Consider the following 17,607-nt stretch of genomic DNA (forward strand, 5'->3'; position numbering starts at 1 on the left):
AAACTAAATGGTTTCAAGCTAAGATTGAGAACCGTGATACATACAAGCTGACCACTGCTTAGTAAGAAGAATTAAATGTGGTTTCTGAATGAAACTAGTTAAGCTGGACACAATCACAACTAATACAGACTTGCACGTATACCACTAGGATCAGGAGAAGTGCCACACCCAGAAACACATTTTCTCAAACATTCTTCACATATAGCAGTAAAGTTTTCCGTCATATAATATTGTGTCATCTTTATATTGGTATTTATTGTGCTTGCATTGCAAAATAGGTTTGCAAGAACTGAAACAATTTCAGATTTCCTCATGCCTGCCTGGATAGCAATATTGACAGATGCCAACATCGGTTATTTTTCCATGTGCTGGCCAGGAAATGGAGAAATAATGTGGAACCCAAGGAAGGTGAAAAAAAACTTTTAAAAAGGGCTAGTCATACATCCTTTTTTAATTGTCTTTAAAAAATGATAATAGCTGTCATTTTTAAAAAAAACATTAACACTATAAAACATCGAAAAGCTGTGTTAAAAAAGCAGGAAATATGTTGGTGAGTCAGCATCTAAACAAAAGGTTAACATTTCATCTCTAGACACAAAGATTGCAATGAAGATTGCATTAATTTTTTTCCTTTTCATCCTCTGAATACCTGCATTTGTAAATCAAATACTCCACATTTCATGATCTGCATTTAGTAATTTTATAGAAGGATGAAGATCAACTCTTTGAGGGACAAACAATGAGCTCCATCTACAGAAGTGAGCAACAGAAAATTGAATTTATATAGCAACCTGATGGTATTAAGTATTTGTAGGAGTTCAAACATGAATTTGGTGCTGAATCATAAAGAAATACTAGGACACGTGACAAAAACCTTGATCAAAGAAATCGATGTTAAGAAGTGAGAGATTTACACAGGACATTCCCAAGTCATATTTCATCAGGAGCTAAATGTACACCTACCATGGGCAAAGGAAACGGGAGGTGCCTAACAGGCCAGAACTAGAGGAGTACAGTTATCCTGGAAGCTTGATAGAGGTTCAAGTTAGAGATAATCTTGCAAAACGCAGCTAACTGAAAAGATAAAAATGTAAACATGCAACATTTAGCAAAGATAGAAAAATAATATGTCTGGAGTAGGCAGCAACGTGCTGGAACAAGAAAAATTGTGCTTTCATCCTTCAAACAATCTATATATAAAAAATAAACAGCTCTTAAAGCTGTCAATATTGCAAAAAGATTAGGAGTGAGATTTATGAACCAAAAAACGTGGGGCAGATTGTAAACATGCTTAAAAATACAGAAGAGTTTTTTTCAGAGTAGGAGGTAGTAAAACATTTATTCTCTTGTAAATTAATTCTTAAATCGCCATCATTGAAATGAAGACCCCATGGTCAATGACATGAGAATTGTAAAATTGATTCATTCATTGAGATTTAAACCAGTCATTGGACCAAAAAGTAACCAATTTGAAAAAGTAAACTGAATTTTAATTAAATCCTGTAATTTAAAATGGACATTGGCACTTCTTAGTTTACAGACTGCAACTAGTATTGACAAAACTGGGAGCATGGTGTTGAGTGCAATCTGAAGGATGGATTGGCAATTAGGTTTTGTTGCACTTGTAGTTATGCAGCAGTGAGACGCAGAAACTGCCAACTTCATCCCCAGGAAATCAGCAATGAGGTCATTGAGAAAATTAAGAAACATCGCACAGCTTAATATTTTATTACTGTAATCCATAATGTTGTCACAATTTAAACAGCATCATTATTCAGTAACAAAGCTCTCCTAAATCTCTTTGAAGTATCTTACCATATTTATTATAATGAGATTTCTACGAGTAGACAGAGATAAGGCAAGGCAAAACGGCTTTTCAGCATTTTGGGGCACAATAGTTCAACCATGGTGAACAGTAAGGGTAAGGAGTGATGCACACTAAGTCTTTGTTGGAACAGATGATAGTATACAAGTGGAAATAAAGGGTGAGGGATGGTGAGGAGGTTGAAATGTACACAGTGGTAGCATGGGACAAGATCATGAAGATATTTAGAAGAGAGTGGGCAAATTGAAATAAACCCATTGGAAGTTAGAATGGACTACTTTCAGTTTCCTTTTTTGAGGTTAGGTCAGTCTGTCCACAATCTTAATGTCACATTAGATACATGAGGTGATTGCTAACCTTCTATCAGTATCATTACCAAAAGACCGATTTCCACTGCCATGATATCACTCTACTTTTGCCTCAGCTCAAATTATTGATACCTTTATTCTCTAAATACACCTATTCCAATACATACTTCACTGGCCCTAAGAGCATAAGACACAAGTACAGAAAAAGACCATTAAGCCCATTGACTCTGCTACGCTATTTCCAAATGGTTTGGCAACTTACTCAACCTGCTAAATGTGAAGAGGAGATATTAGCATTCACTGTCCACCTCCAATGCCCTTGAGCAGGGGGTGATGAGCCACATTCAGCAGCCACTACAGTATGTATGGCGTAGGTCCACTTCTCATTTGAGAGGAGTTTCAGGATTTTGGTGAGTGGCCATAAGGACAGAATTGCGTATGGCATATGGGGAACTTGTATTTTAATGCACTCCTGTGTATATGCTGCCCTTGTCCTTCTAGATATAGGGTTGTGCAATTGGATGCTGCTGTCCAAAGAACCTTGGCAAGTTGCTACAGTGCATCTTGTAGATAGTACATGCTGCTAATTCCATACTAGATTTCTTAATTTAAAAAAAACCACACAAAATAAACAACACCTGATATATTTTCCTTGTTAAAAAAAAAATTGAGCAAGACTTGTACCCAAATATTTTCATTTTCTGGTTACAACACCATTATACAAGTTAACAACAGTTATAGGACTTATGAACCATGAAACAAAAAAATCATTCACTTGGTTCTTCATATTATTTAGAATATGAACAGAGGGGTGAGACATGATTTACACATCATATACAGAAGTGATTAGAAAGGTTTATAAAAGAAACATAAATGATTCCCAAGGATGACCATGCATGATCATTTCCCCAATTTAATCATTTTGTAGTGATCTTACATTAGATTTCTTAGAAGAGAACTTCTCACACAGTACAATTGCATTAAAAATACTTATCACTTCTGCCCCTTTAATAAATTAGATCTGCCTAAATTCATCGATACATTAAAAAAATGTAGTTTACTACGGTGTAATTCTGTAAATTTATTTTCACTAGGTCTTCAAGTTGTCTAAAAACAATTTAACTAGACCTTTCTCGCTACTTACAAGGAAAGCATATCTACATTTATTCCAGAATGTTTGCAACACATCTTTGGAATTCTGTCAAAAATATCACTGTTCCCAATGATCTGATTTTAAAAATATTTGATTGACTAGAACATAAACTTTAAAAATTCTAACACAATGGCTATTTTCCAAAATAATTTCCTCATATTTTAAAGCATGGCGCAGTCAGGTAAGTTTAAAAAAACAGTATAAGTCAATAGGTAGTTGGCTTTGAAACGGTCACTTAACAGATTGTGACCATCTCCTCTCACATTTAAATATCTTCTCAGGTGTTGGAAGTGTCCTGAAGGGAGAAGAAGCATATCCACAACCCTCCAGACCTATTTCTGAGGTTCCACATATCAAGGTGAAAGGTGATATGAGCTTTATATGCCAGATGTTTGGCAGTCAAATCTGGCAACTTGCAACCTCAAGTATATTCAAACCCATCTGACAGATAGGACAGCGTTTTGGTCTGTCAGTGACCGTCTTCCCTGGCATAGGATATTAATATTACAGGATTTTTATGGTCATCTTTGATGCATTTTCATCACATTTCATCTGTCAACTTCTGTCAGGGCATTCATACTGTATCTGACTACAGAAAATGACAATGGGAATTCAATAATCAGGCGTGCAAATGGCCTGTTCAGACTAATGCAAGTGGATCTTTTTGATTGTGGAATTGCTTCTTGTTTGTGTCTTTTTTTGCATCAGTATTGGGTACTCTGTCCTGTCACTTGATTCCAACGATTGCCACAAACTGAAGCAATGGTTAAGTCATTTAATTTGATGAAGTAAACCTCACAACCTTTAAAAAGTACTTGGATGAGCACTTGAAATGTCATAACAATCAAGGCTGTGGGCCTTGTGCATGAAAGAGGGAAATGATGTAGGTAGTATATTTTTGGCAATATTGATTGAATGGATTGAAGAGCTTCTTCTGTACTGTATAATACTATGATAATAATATGATAATATCCACAACTTCAATCCACGTAGCAGGGTGGAAAGTAACAAACTATCAAATATTCTTTTCTAGTGTGTGGACAATTTCTTTTGTTACACAGGCCCTTTAAATTTTTGTGGGGCCAAACATGGTAACTTCAAAAGGGCAGACTTGACAGCAGCCTAATCAAGAACTTCTAGATCGCTAGGTGACTGCATAGTTTAAAGGCAACATTGATAGCAAAGGTGATAGCTTTATAGATATCAAGTTATGTTGGCAGACTATCCACGGTTTCCTCCAGTCTCTGCTCAACTTTATTACTGACATCTGGCCTGTTACTTAGGCATCAGACGAACAGATAATGGTTTGGCAACATGTATAGGCCTTTTGCACTGTAGAAAAATCTCTCATAAATGATAGTATTCATGGATTCGAATACTTTTGTCCAGTCAACTATGAACATGGTGATTATGGTGTTGTATTCAGTTTTCCTGGATTTGGTACACTGTTTATTTGGAAAAAAAAGTCCTGCTTATCGTTCGAGAGAAAAACCACTGGAAGTGGCAACAACAAATATAACATGGGCTAGAATTTCAACTGCTTCAAATAAAAGCTAAACTGTACAATGGCTAATTACAGCATTCTTGCCCTAAGGAATTATCTGAAAATGAGACAACATTGAGAAGGTTGGGTAATAATCAGTGGGGTTCAGAAGAATGAGAAATGAAACATATAAGATGCTGAAGGGGCTTGGTTGGTAGATGCTGATAGGATGCTTCCCTTCATTGGAAATCTGGAATGAGGGAACATACTTTAAAAGCAAGAATTTCATTTACATTGGAGTTCTTCTTTAAGAGGGTAATTTACCTCAAACATTTTGCCCAGAAAGTAGTGGAAGCTGGTTCGTTAAACAAAGTTGACACACAGACATTCGACTGACAAGGGAATCAAGTGTTATTGGTGGAGTTGACTTCACAAGCCACAATCAGATCTACCCTGATATTAATGAATGGCAAGCCAAATTCTCCAATGATTCTAAACATAACATGCTCACTGATTACAAAATCAACAGGCATCGCAATTTTTATCACTTTCCCACATCACAATTGCTCAGCCCACCTTTGGGGAGATTGAAAAAATATATGTAAAAAGAACAAATTTCCAGTTTATTCACAAGGCAATACTTTTATTACATCCCTTGTTAAGACATGGGGTAGACCCTCTTACTTATTTTAACCCAGCAACACAGAAAAGATTTATCCCGTTCAGCAATCTGTAAAATTTTGACAGGCCAATAACTAGTTAAAGTAAAAGTAACAACTTTATTCTTTAGAGTATAACAGAGAATGATTAACAACTATTTACAACTCCTTCCTCTAACCCATCTTTTACCTTCTCCTTCTACAATACTAGTCCGAAAAAACTCCCAATTAAGATTTACAAAACAAAACTTATCTCAAAGCCAGGCAGCTTTCGGTTCTCCTTGATATTCCAGTCTTCTTTTCTTCTTCTTGTGGATTCTGCTTCATAGGTTACTGATCGATAAAGGTACCTTTGAGAGAGCTATTTTTCAGGCAGTCTGCTGAAGACATGCAGGTCCTGGGCCTCCTCCATCACCACTCTCTTACCACCCGACACCTGGAGGAAGAACGCCTCATCTTCTACCTCGGCACCCTCCAACCCCATGACATCAATGTGGATTTCACCAGTTTCCTCATTTCCCTTCCCCTACCTTATCCCAGTTCAACCTTCCAGCTCAGCACCGTCCTCATGATCCGTCCCATCTGTCCATCTTCCTTTCCACCTATCTGCTCCACCCTCCACTCACCTCCATCTGCACTCTCAGCTACCTTACACACAATCCCACCCCCTCCCATTTTTCTCCCCACCCCCAAGGCTCCCAGCCTCATTCCTGATGAAGGGCTTTTGCCCAAAATGTCAATTTTCCTGCTTCTCAGATGCTGCCAGACCTGCTTGCTTTCCAGCACCACACTCTTGACTTTACATGCTTGGCGGTTCTCCCCTCAACTGGTCTATTTTCCCTGGTGTACCCCAAAGCATCGGATTGTGTCATTGACAATCCTAAAAACCAATATACTCAATTCAAACTTGATTGGAGGTGGGTACTTTCGGGTATAACTTAAACTGATTGGTCAAATTTGAATTTGTTTTTTTTCTCCAAAGCAACCAGCTAATCAAGTTGTTTGACTAAATGTTACATTATTTATTTTCAGAACACTCAGTGCCGTCAGGTAGTTTTTGCTAGTTTTTAACTCTTTACAGTACATCCACATCTTCATAATACCCTGGTTTACACTATTTTAGACGAGATTAATTACATTACAGTGTGGAAACAGGCCCTTCGGCCCAACAAGTCCACACCGACCTGCCGAAGCGTAACCCACCCATACCCCTACATTTACCCCTTACCTAACACTACGGGCAATTTAGCATGGCCAATTCACCTGACCTGCACAGCTTTGGACTGTGGGAGGAAACCGGAGCAAACCCACACAGACATGGGGAGAACGTGCAAACTCCACACAGTCAGTCGCCTGAAGCAGGAATTGAACCCAGGTCTCAAGCACTGTGAGGCAGCAGTGCTAACCACTGTGCCACCGTGCAAGATGATGGAGGACAAATGTAGGATAACCTTGATAAAAGCAATTGGACCTTTGACTCTAAAGTTTTCACAGTAAACTCAAATGATTTAAAAGTTACTTTCACATTCAATTTTAGCTCCCATCCAGAAGTTACAGCAGAAAGACAATTACTCATCAGCAACCCAAATTAGGTAATGTTCATTTTGGGAGGCTCTGCACCTATCTTGAAAGCAAGTGCAGGAGCTGAGATGAGGCAACAATTCAGTCCTCATTCTACAACCAACTTTTTATTTTAGTACATTCATGGGATGTGAATGCTGTAGGCGGGGCCAGCATGTATTGGCCATTCCTAGTTAGACTTGAGAAGGTCTTGGTGAGCTAACTTTTTGAAACACAGCAATCCACATTTGCTGCTGGCAAATCTGTAGCAGGAACCAATCCTCGCAAAACTGCTGTCCACTTAAGTGCAAGCAGCTTGTATTTTAGCTCTAGATGAGAAGTAGCATATTACCTTAATGCTGATTTTCAGCAGAGAAAACATAACCTGGGGAACATTTGATGAATATAAATGATCCAGTTTGATCATTCCTCACAACAAGAATAGGCTACTTGCCCTTCAAGCCTATTTTGCCATTCAAATAGATCATGGTTTATCAGATTTAAAACTCAACTCTACTTGCCTGCATAGCCCCGATCAACTTTCATCCCCTTTATAATCAAGAATCTATCTATCTATCTACTCTACTTTAAAATATTTATAGATTTTGCATCCACTGTCTTTTGAAGAAGGGAATTCCAAAGACCCTCAACCCTCAAGAGAAATTTTTCGTTCTTGCTTAAATGGGGGACCCTTATTTTTAAACCATGACACCTACTTCTAGATTCTTTCACAAGAGGAAACATCTTTTTCACATTCACTCAGTCAAGTCCATTCAGGTTCTTATTTGTTGCAATTAAGTAACTTGTAAACTCTAAACAATATAGGACTATCCCAACTAACCTTTGCTCATAAGGAAATCTGCTCATCCCAGGGTCTAATTTAGTACAGTTTCTTTGTACTGCTTTTAATGCATTAATGTCTTTCTGTAAGCATGGAAACCAGTACTGAACACCAGTACTCCAGATGCAGTGTCATCATACCCTGTATGGCAGGGGACAGAAGCACAGCCTCCCTATTCTTGCATTTAATTCTTTCCACAATAAAACATAATATTACATTTATTAGCTCTCCTGATTACTTGCTGTAACTGCATGCTAACCTTCTATGATTTATGTACTAGGATACCTAGATCTCTCTGCATCTCAGAGTTCTGCAACCTCTCACCATTTAGATGAAATGCTTGTCTTTTTTAATTTAATTTTTTTTAATAGAAACTAGATTTAAAGCATGTTGTGAAAAGTACAAAAATTTCAGGAAGCAAGCAAAGGAAAAACTAAAAATGAATGATTGGAACTACTGTTACACATATTCAGATGTTACACAGATGCAAAATAACTTTTCTAGCCAAGTAAATTTTCTAGATTTGTACTACCTGTTGTCAGGGAAACTAATACTAGGAAGGTGGCCTTTGCACATTAAAAAAAAACTGCAGTTTTTTGCTCATCACTTAGCCTTCTCCCACACTAACAGTATTAGCAATCATGGTAATTTTTAAACCAATGCATACAGCTTCTTTTCCTCCCAATTGTTAGCAATATAAAAGGACATCTACCATTAACAATTTCTATCTGGCTTTGTATTAAATAAAAGTGAACAAATATTTTGCCTCAGTATGTAAAAAACTTTAGTTGCTCACATTCATAACCAAGTTCTTCCAGCACAAGTACTCAACAGCCACCATTTTTTACAATGATGCTATGATGGGCAACTTAACTGCTTTTAGAAGAATAAACTTTTTTGGTGAAGCATGCAGTATTTTCAGAGAAGTGGATATAAATCAAGTCTTATAGCTGCAGAAAGGGAGTATGATGTATCGGTTGGCTGTACAGAGATTCTTTGCAGTGCCCTGTGAGAACGTCTATTCAAGGTGCTTTTAAAAACAAGGTTCCCAGGAAACACTATTTTGACTAGCACAACTTTGCAATGCTCAAACATATAATGAAATTGAAATAAATTGGGTTTGTCATGAGGCAAAGTAATGACGTTTATGAGCTGTAAATGTGTTGCTGGAAAAGCGCAGCAGGTCAGGCAAGCATCCAAGGAACAGGAGAATCGACATTTCGGGCATAAGCCCTTCTTCAGGAATGAGGAAAGTGTCCCCAGCAGGCTAAGATAAAAGGTAGGGAGGAGGGACTTGGGGGAGGGGTGTTGGAAATGCAATAGGTGGAAGGAAGTCAAGGTGAGGGTGATAGGCCAGAGTGGGGTGGGGTCGGAGAGGTCAGGAAGAAGATTGCAGGTTAGGAAGGTGGTGCTGAGTTCAAGGGATTTGACTGAGACAAGGTGGGGGGAGGGGAAATGAGGAAACTGGAGAAATCGGAGTTCATCCCTTGTGGTTGGAGGGTTCCAAGGTGGAAGATGAGGCACTCTTCCTCCAACCGTCGTGTTGCTATGGTCTGGTGATGGAGGAGTCCAAGGACCTGCATGCCCTTGGAGGAGTGGGAGGGGGAGTTGAAGTGTTGAGCTACCGGGTGGTTGGGTTGGTTGGTCCGGGTGTCCCAGAGGTGTTCTCTGAAACATTCCGCAAGTAGGTGGCCTGTCTCCCCAATATAGAGGCCGCCACATTGGGTGCAGCGGATGCAATAGATGACGTGTGTGGAGGTGCAGTTGAATTTGTGGCGGATATGGAAGTATCCCTTGGGGCCTTGGAGGGAAGTAAGGGGGGAGGTGTGGGCGCAAGTTTTGCATTTCTTGCGGTTGCAGGGGAAGGTGCCGGGAGTGGAAGTTGGGTTGGTGGGGGGTGTGGACCTGAAGAGGGAGTCATGGAGGGAGTGGTCTTTTCGGAACGCTGATAGGGGAGGGAAGGGAAAGGAAATATATCCCTGGTGGTGGGGTCTGTTTGGAGGTGGCGGAAATGACGGCGGATGATACGCTGTACATGGAGGTTGGTGGGGTGGTAGGTGAGGACCAGTGGGGTTCTGTCCTGGTGGCGGTTGAAGGGGCGGGGCTCAAGGGCGGAGGAGCGGGAAGTGGTAGAGATGCGGTGGAGAGCATCGTCTACCACGTCTGGGGGGAAATTGCGGTCCTTGAAGAAGGAGGCCATCTGGGTTGTACGGTTTTGGAACTGGTCCTCCTGGGAGCAGATGCGGCGGAGACGAAGGAATTGGGAAGCAATCTCTGCACAGCTGAGTCCCACAAACAGCAATGGAGTTACATGACCAGAACATGTTAGTATCGTTAACATTATTGGCCAGGACACCAGGGAATTGCTCCTCCTCCACCCTACCCCTTCTTTGAATAATATAATGGCAAAGACTTCCATCTCACTGATATGAGATACAGTTCCAGTCATCCTTGCTATATCTTTAATAATTAGACAGAAAAAAATGCTTGTTCCCAATTATATCAATATTACCCACCAGGAAAACTCTTCGAAACAGAGTAATTGTAACTTTCCATAGTGGAAGGTTGAATACAGGGTAGCATATTGGGTAATCATAGATATTGACTGTAAAAACTCAATGTGAGAATGCTGGTAAATCATAAGCTGGACTGTCTAATGCTAATCATTTCACCATTGGAACGTCGTTTTAAAAAAAACCAAATGGCCCTCTTGTATTGTTGATATGATAGCAATTCTATTTTTGAAGCGATGTGCATAAAGTAAATCCCATTCTGAATATACACAGACCACATATTAGCACAGTTAGATATAAACTGCAGAACTAGATGATCATCTTTACTGGAAATTCTTGAAATTTTCTGCAGAGCTTACAGAACACAGATTTGATATCAGAAAGAGGAATGCTAATTTTCTTAGTAAGAATATGATCAGCTGACTTTAGTTATAGAGTCATAGAGATGTAGCATGGAAACAGACCCTTTGGTCCAAACCTTTCCATGCAAACCAGATATCCCAACCCAATCTAGTCCCACCTGCCAGCACCTGGCCCATATCCCTCCAAACCCTTCCTATTCATATACCCACCCAAATGCCTCTTAAATGTTGCAATTGTACCAGCCTCCACCACATCCTCTGGCAGCTCATTCCATACAGGTACCACCCTCTGCATGAAAAAGTTGCCCCTGAGGGCTCTTTTCTATCTTTTATTGTTGTTTAAGTATTTATTGATGAAACCTACCAAGCTAGTAGAAACAGCCAGGAATTCTTCCATACTGTTTGCGCCCCACTTACGATTGAATTGATATAACTAATTCTTGCTCAGGAAGTAAACAATTCATTGAAAGTATTTCAAATTTACCAAGTACAGTCTTCCGGCAGGATGCATTGACACCCCTTTCTCTCTCATGCCACCCGTGCAGTAATGCCATTTTATCAGTTATTCTCAACATTTTACAACATTAGGTTGTTTAAAAACAGAGGTTAAAATGATTCACTTCAATATCATCCTTGTTTGGCTGCAGGAGACAGTTGTGTTTGTTTCTGCAATTCTTTTGATCCAACTCCAAGTACTGAAGTACATCATCTCAAAGAGTGACTCAGAAAAACTGCTGAAGCCAACCCTGAGAGAGGAGGTCAACTGAAATCACATTTGTTTGACTCCCTGTAGATTAACGTTTGAACGGCAGATGTTAATTTAACTCCCCCACATTGTCAAACTCTGAACTAGTTTCCCCAGTTAATTTCATTGGCATCTAATGCAGTCATTTTAAAACAGCAAAACGTAAGTAGGGATTGTGTTAATTGTTCAAGTTGGCACTCAACCATTTCTTTCCAATGATCTGTTTTATCAAATATGTATGCACTTCTTTTTGTTTGATACCACAAATAAACAAACTGTTTATGGTGCCTTAATCATCATCCATCTGAGTTTTAAATGTTTCATAAATTAATTATTCATTGATACAGGAAAATGCCACAGGTGGCACGGTGGCTCAGTGGTTCACACTGCTGCCTCACAGAGTCCGTGACCCAGGTTTGATTCTAGCCTCGGGTGACCATCTGTGTGGAGTTTGCACATTCTCCCAGTGTGTGTGTGTGTGTGTGGGTTTCCTCCAGGTGCTCCGTTTCCTCCCAAAGATGTGCAGGTTAGGGTGAATTGGCCAAGCGAAATTGCCCATAGTGTTAGGTGGATTAGTCAGAGGTGGGTCTAGGTGAGTTACTCTTCAGAGGGTCGGTGTGGACTTAGAGTCATAGAGATGTACAGCATGGAAACAGACCCTTCGGTCCAACCCGACCAGATATCCCAACCTAATCCAGTCCCACCTGCCAGCACCTGGCCCATATCCCTCCAAACCCTTCCTATTCATACCCATCCAAATGCCTCTTCAATGTTGCAATTTTATCAGCCTCCACCACATCCTCTGGCAGCTCATCCCATAAACGTATCACCCTCTGCATGAAAAAGGTGCCCCTTAGGGCTCTTTTATATCTTTCCTCTCTCACCCTCAACCTATGCCCTTTAGTTCTGGACTCCCCGACCACAGGGAAAAGACTTTGCCAATTTATCCTATCCATGCCCCTCCTAATTTTGTAAACTCCTATTAGGTCACCCCTCAGCCTCTGACACTCCAGGGAAAACAGCCGCAGCCTGTTCAGTCTCTCCCCATTGCTCAAATCCTCCAACCCTGGCAACATCCTTGTAAATCTTTTCTGAACCCTTTCAAGTTTCACAACATCTTTCCAATAGGAAGGAGACCAGAATTACACGCAATATTCTAACAGTGGCCTAACCAATATCCTGTACAGCCGCAACATGACCTCCCAACTCCTGTACTCAATACTCTGACCAATAAAGGAAAGCATACCAAACGCCTTCTTCACTATCCTATCTACCTGTGACTCCACTTTCAAGGATCTATGATCCTGCACAAAAAGGGCTCTTTGTTCAGCAACACTCCCTAGGACCTTAGCATTAAGTGTATAAGTCCTGCTAAGATTTGCTTTCCCAAAATGCAGCACCTCGCATTTATCTGAATTAAACTCCATCTGCCATTTTTCAGCCCATTGGCCCATCTGAGGTAACCCTCTTCGCTGTCCACTACACCTCCAATTTTGGTGTCATCTGCAAACTTACTAACTGTACCTCTTATGCTCGCATCCAAATCATTTCTGTCAATGACAAAAAGTAGAGGGCCCAGCACTGATCCTTGTGGCACTCCACTGGTCACAGACCTCCAGTCTGAAAAACAACCCTCCACCACCACCCACTTTTCTACCTTTGAGCCAGTTCTGCATCCAAATGGCTAGTTCTCCCTGTATTCCATGAGATCTAACCTTGCTAACCAGTCTCCCATGGGGAACCTTGTCGAACACCTTACTGAAGTCCATATAGATCACATTTACTGCTCTGCCCTCATCAATCATCTTTGTTACTTCTTCAAAAAACTCAATCAAGTTTGTGAGACATGATTTCCCATGCACAAAGCCATGTTGACTATCCCGAATCAGTCCTTGCCTTTCCAAATACATGTACATCCTGTCCCTCAGGATTCCCTCCAACAAGTTGCCCACCACTGAGGTCAGGCTCACCAATCTATAGTTCCCTGGCTTGTCTTTACCGCCCTTCTTAAACTGTGCCAACATCCAGTCTTCCGACACCTCACCTGTGACTATCAATAATACAAATATCTCAGCAAGAGGCCCAGCAATCACTTCTCTAGCTTCCCACAGAGTTGTCGGGTACACCTGATCAGGTCCTGGGGATTTATCCACCTTTAACCATTTCAAGACATCAAGCACTTCCTCCTCTGTAATCTGGACATTTTGCAAGATGTCATCATCTATTTCCCTACAGTCTACACCTTCCATATCCTTTTCCACAGTAAATACTGATGCAAAATATTCATTTATTATCTCCCCGCCCCCCCCCCCCCATTTTCTGTGGCTCCACACAAAGGCCGCCTTGTTGATCTTTAAGGGGCCCTTTTCTCTCCGTAGAAGGGCCTGCTTCCACACTGTAGGGAACCTAATCTAATCTCAAAATATGGTTTATTTCCTGCATTACAAGATTACTCAGTAAGCAGTTAATCTTTCATGGCATTAACTGAAGGGGCAGTAGGAATAGCTTATAGTTTCATGCACCTCCTCAAATGCAACATCCTCTCAGCGTTGCATTGAAATGTCACTATGCAATTGTGTCTTGGAATGGGCTGTGAACCTTTAGACACAACAGTTTTTGGAAGGTTTTGAATGCACTAAACAGGGCTTAGAACAGAGTGGATGAGAACTGCAGACAGATACATTTTACTTCTGTAGCAATGTTAAGCATTGCACAGGTTCTCCTGTTCCGTGACACTTCAACTCAGAATTATTATACAAGTCAAATGTACCAGCACCACTGTCAATTCCATTTCCAATCCCATAATTCCACTGTCTTTCACTCAATGTCAGTTCTTCCATGCTCCTTCATCCTTGGCCCTTGGACACCTACCCTGCTTCTTTCTGGTCCAGTTTTTCCTTTTAAGGTGGCTGTCCAGGGACCAATTGCAGGTTGGTTTCAGAAACAGTACTCAGAACATCTGATTAAAATTCTGTTTAACATAGATGCAATACTTATTCTTCAAAGGTATCCATTCTACACTTGTGAAGACAAGCCTATTGAAAAGCGTGAATACAGCTCAAAGATATTAATCCCTTGGCAATAATGAGGTAAACGAAAAGTTAAACATGAAATTGATGCCTACAATCACTACTTTTCTCTGTTGGTAGCCCTGTGCAAGTCTGCATCTGCAGAGAGATTAAAATGATTTAGTCATTTGGAAAATTCAAATTTCACAACATTTGTTTTCTATGTGTTAATATCAATAACTATGGTACACCTTAACATTGTGTCAAGTAATGTACTGCACAATTGTGTATTAATTCTATAACTTTAATTATTATATTTGTTACATTCATCATATAGCACTGGCAGTCTGCAGGATCATTCAAAGCAAGGGGTCAATATAATAAAGTAATTGTTTCAAAGAAATGGTTCATGCACCGCATGAGCATATTCAATATTTTGAGTTTTTTTAAAATACCAAATGTCACAATTTGGAAAATGCAATTGATCATCAGAAAGACAAATGATATGCCCAACTGACTGGTGGCTTATGTTTATTCTCTTCAGTTAGACAAGTCTTCTGGAATGTGTTTCAAGTGAGATTTAAATTAGTACGCAAAGATCAATCAGAAGAAAATCAAATGTAAAATTAGCCCTTTAATCATATAAATAATTAAAGAGTCAAATTATATTTCATTAGCAGGGATCATTTGCCAAGCTGAAAATTAGATTCAGATACATTTCTAATGAAAATGCGTTTGGTATCATGCACTATGAGGATATGAAATACCAGCCTTGGCTAATAACCAGATGCAAACCTCCCACTGTGAGCAGGTGTAGATTTTCACCAGTTTGTCAGTTGTGGTCTGAGAAAAGTGAAAGGCATAAAGAGACAACTGTCAGGCATGGCACTTTGAGTTGATGCTTAGTGTTCCCAAATGACTTCTCATTTATTGCTACTGACAGAAACTGTAGAGATATCAGCAATCACCTGCCTGAACACTCAGCTGTTTGCAAGTCTGAAACCTGGACAACATAAAAACAAAATATTTTCCTTGAAATTATAATCACTCAATCTCTTTTCAGTACCAAGCACACATCTACTGATATTCAGGTACAATTTAAGCTGACAGTACACTACTCAGTAAAGTTTACACTTTAGTTAAAAACAATTAAGACTAGAAAATAATTTGCATTATCTTGAGCTTTATTATGGAATAAATAAGAAATTGGTTGGTTCACAGAGTAAGCCTAAATTTTCAGCCTCCGATTTTACAAGACCAGGATGTACTTTTCACTGCAGGAAAGAAAGGTCACAGCAAGCTTTATTATCAAACCCTTCTCATAATGTCAAAATGCTCCTTTCTTATCGAAATCCAGAGTGACATCCACAGCCTATGGAATAATAAACATAAAAATGATTCTAAATGGACACACAGAATAATATTAAGACCAGAACAAGAAAATTCTGGCAACTGAACCTGCCTCACCATTCATTATCGTAAGACCATAACTGTGGAAGCAGAAATAAGCTATTTTGCAATACCATTCAATGAGATCACGGCTGATACTCAATTCTGCCTTTTCTTCATAAGCCTTGATTCCATTCCTGATTATAAATCTGTCCATCTCAGCCTAGAATATACTCAGTGACCATTTCTGTCTCAATATCAGAGTAAGGGGTCTCACATTTATGTTTTCTAGTCCTAGCATCTCTCTCAGTGTAAAATACCTTTCCACATCTACCAATAAGAATCTTACGTTTCAGTATGATTGTATTTCAATCTTCTAAACTACAAAAAGCACAGGCCTAACCTACTGAGCTTATCATAGGATAGTCAATCATATCAGGGATCAGCCTCATGATCCACCTGACCTGCACATCTTTGGACTGTGGGAGGAAACTGGAGCATCTGGAGGAATCCCATGCAGAGACACACAATCAACCAAGGCTGGAATCAAACCTGGGCCCCTTGCACTGTGAGGCAGTGTTAACCACTGAGGTAAAAACAATAACTGCAGATGCTGGAAAGCAAATACTGGAATAGTGGTGCTGGAAGAGCACAGCAGTTCAGGCAGCATCCAAGAAGCAGCGAAATCGATGTTTTGGGCAAAAGCCCTCCTCTAGCTTATCTCTCCACGCTTCAGGCTCACTGCCTTTATTCCTGATGAAGGGCTTTTGCCCGAAACGTCCATTTCGCTGCTCCTTGGATGCTGCCTGAACTGCTGTGCTCTTCCAGCACCACTAATCCAGTGTTAACCATTGAGCCACTGTGCCACCGTGCCACCCTAAATCTGCCAAGTTTTTGTCCACTTGCTGAACCTGTCCATATCCCTCTGCAGACTCAGTCATCCTTACCACCTGCCTTCCTGCCTATTGTATCATCCATAAACTTGGCAATCACACATTCACTTGCCTCATCCAGTCATTATTATATATCGTAGATAATTGTGGCCCAAGAACTGATCCTATGGCACTCTCTTAGTTGCAGGCTATCATCCTGAGGTGGGGCCTCTTATCAGTTAGCCAATTCATTACCTATGTTAACATATCATTTCCAACACAATTAGATTAGATTAGATTACTTACAGTTAGTTCTTATCTTATACAAACAAGGCTGATTGAACATTCCAATACCTTTAACACCATCCTCAAAAGCTTTAAATTTTAAATGTACTGCCAATCAAAAGACTGAACTTCCCACAACTCTCCAGGGCAAAACATTCCAAGAATTCACCATCCCCTATGAGTAAAAAAACATTTTTCCTTTTTTATCTCTGTGCCAAATGACATGCCCATTATTTTTAAATTGATCCCTTGGGCCTAGACTCCCAAGCAAGGGAATCATCTTACCTGTATCTACCCTGTCTGTCCCTTAGGATTCAATGAGATCAACTTTCATTCTTTGACACTCTCGAGTATTTGGCCCAGTTTGCCCAATCTCTTCGTAGCACAGTCTTGCCATTCTGGAAACAAAACAGTTGAACCTTCATTGCACTCCCTCTAGGGCAATAATATCTCTCCTGAGAGGAGGAGACTAGAATAGGAGGATAGAGCAGATGAATGCATGGCTGAGGAGCTGGTTCATGGGAGATGGATTCACATTTTTGGATCATTAGAATCTCTTTTGGGATAGAAGTGACCTGTACAAGGAGGACGGATTGCACCTAAA

The 17,607-nt window shown here is 40.1% G+C and overlaps 1 protein-coding gene across 8 annotated transcripts in view; it reads right to left on the minus strand.

Moving 5' to 3' along the window:
- mrtfba (myocardin related transcription factor Ba) overlaps positions 1-17,607 on the minus strand; it is a 230,841-nt gene that overhangs the window by 93,557 nt on the left and 119,677 nt on the right. The window lies entirely within an intron of this gene.

This window comes from Chiloscyllium punctatum, chromosome 40, assembly GCF_047496795.1.
Source record: "Chiloscyllium punctatum isolate Juve2018m chromosome 40, sChiPun1.3, whole genome shotgun sequence".
Classification (NCBI taxonomy): Eukaryota; Metazoa; Chordata; class Chondrichthyes; order Orectolobiformes; family Hemiscylliidae; genus Chiloscyllium; species Chiloscyllium punctatum.